The sequence below is a fragment of the Ctenocephalides felis genome, unplaced genomic scaffold (genome assembly GCF_003426905.1).
Source record: "Ctenocephalides felis isolate EL2017-DRISC unplaced genomic scaffold, ASM342690v1 CF-g0.4_SCAFFOLD_01492, whole genome shotgun sequence".
Lineage (NCBI taxonomy): Eukaryota > Metazoa > Arthropoda > Insecta > Siphonaptera > Pulicidae > Ctenocephalides > Ctenocephalides felis.
The window spans coordinates 19,903,426-19,905,772 of NW_020537646.1; the positions used below are offsets into that span (position 1 = coordinate 19,903,426).

Sequence of the window (2,347 nt, forward strand, 5' to 3'; positions counted from 1 at the left end):
TATCCGGTAACGACTTGTAGCCAAATATAGGAGGCATGATTATATAAGGAATTCAAAACGCAAATTTTATGTTTGCAATAAGATATTTTAGGAATTACTCATCATGTGCCCATTCTAAAACAGCTACTATCACATATAATTATGTACATTTCAATATTTTTCGTTACATCAAAAAACTTAGATTGTTCTGGAAAATGTTTAAGATTACGAAATACTCTAGTTGATTTACATACAAACTGGCAAGAATTTGATTAATTTCAAGAAATAAATTATCACTTTTCAATGATTTGACCAAATTTTCATTAAGCACATATAAATATCTTCTATATATTTTAAATAAATAAATTAAATGTAAATAATTGCATTTTTACTTATGAGTTATAATGAGGGTTATTTGTTATATAGGACAAAACTATCAAAATAAAGCGTGCAATATTGATATCTGGCCAAGTCATTTATGGTACGGCAGTTTGCAAATTAAAATATATATATATATATATATATATATATATATATATATATATATATAAAGGCGTTTGCAAATCCCAAGCGCGAATACGTGATAACTAACTCAATCTCGTCCTATGCGCTTATGTATTTGTTGATGTTTTTATCAGATGCGCTTTTTGTCTGAAAGCTTTCGAACAAACCTCGCATCTGAATGGTTTTTCGCCCGTATGTGTGCGCAAATGAACTTTGATGTTTGATTTATTAAGGAACCCTCTATTACAAATGTTGCAGCGGTGCACTGGTTTCTCTTGCCTAACAAACCACCCAGATCCGCCGCGGTGTTTGTCTGAAATCCAATGTTGTTGTTCAGCATTTGCTGCTGCTGATGTTGTTGTTGTTGCTGTTGAGCTGCTTTCTTTTGAGCCCTGCTCCTTTTACTACTTTTACTATTAGAAGGTGTGTGCTTGTTGTATGCGGGTAGCTGATTAGTCTATCCGGACTGCATGGCCCGTGACCGAGAGCATAATGGTGAGGAAGATAGCGCCCGTTTAACAATAAATTATCAGTTGTTGAAACCACTCCGCCAGGGCGGACTTGATGCAGATATTATATCTGCATAATTTGTAGAAGATGGTGTTTCTGCTTTCACAGGAGGACCGTGCGTTAACCGATTTTGCAATAGTGGCATATACCCATGAGTTAATAGACTTTGCAAAGGAGAATTCGGTAATACAAATTCATCCTGATCTTGACCGGGTTTGCTAGCAGCCCCGCCAGAGTCTTGGTGTGAACATGCCCCGTCTATCCATGCATCGAGATCCATCCAGGAGTCTCTGGATCCTGTCGCATCCGCTTCTCCTTCTAATTGAGAGGGTACTGTGGTGTCAGCAATCGCACTTCCAATGATAGCCGCGATATCTTCTATCGAACTCATATCATATTCTGTAGTCAATCCTCGGGGCTCATCAAACAATTTAACATCGTTGCCTAAACACGAATCAGGCGCACATGTCGAACTGGTCACCAATTGGTCGTGTTCGGCATATGACGGTTGAGGTTGTTGTTGTTGCTGTTGCTGACTTTGTGGATGCTGCGATTGCTGAGTATAATTGTTATTTTCTTCTTGCGGCCTTTGTGCTATAGAATGATAATGATGCCCAGGTATCCCATTAATAGATAAATGCCCCGTGTAACCGGCAAACGGCGGCAGAGGTTTGAGTTCTTCTAAGGGTTGAGAGGCTAATAACAAACCTTCTTGTTGTCCACTTGTAAGGAGCATTTTGTCGCCGTCGGTTAGCAGATAATGTTCGCTATCTGTAGGACTTTGTTGGGTCCAGCAAGTGTGGCTCAGGAGCAGCGAGTCGACCTCGGAGTCATGGTTTGAAGCGATCGACATCCTGCTACCCGAATACTTCATGTTCCTTTCTGGACACGGCACACGATCGCGTGCAGATTACTGCTGCGCCAATGTGCTCTGTGTTGATGGGCTGATGCTAATTTCTAGGCGGTTTCGACTCCATTTCTTGTTGATATCGATTATTATCTGAAAAAAGAAAAAATACATTACACAATGTTGTTAACATTTGAAAGTAAAAAAAAATATTATAAAAATTTAACCTATATAATTATTTGCTGTAGCTAAAATGCAAAATCATATATAGCTTATGAGTATCTATAATTGTTTGTGGTTCAAACTCGTAAAATTGTTTCTATAATATTTCTTAGATCTTTATCAGATCAAATACTCTGTGAAAAATCTGATAAAATCATGGAGTTTTCAAATATAAGCTATGCATAAACTGTGTCGAAAATGTCGCATTGTTTTGATTTCCTTTGTGCAATAACTCGAGACCACATTGAACATTCGTTTTTATCATTGTGAGGTAAAACTGACCGC

The 2,347-nt window shown here is 37.8% G+C and overlaps 1 pseudogene; it reads right to left on the reverse strand.

The window, feature by feature from the left end:
• Positions 1-571: 571 nt before the first annotated feature.
• LOC113370998 lies at positions 572-1,867 on the reverse strand (annotated as a pseudogene).
• Positions 1,868-2,347: the final 480 nt, after the last annotated feature.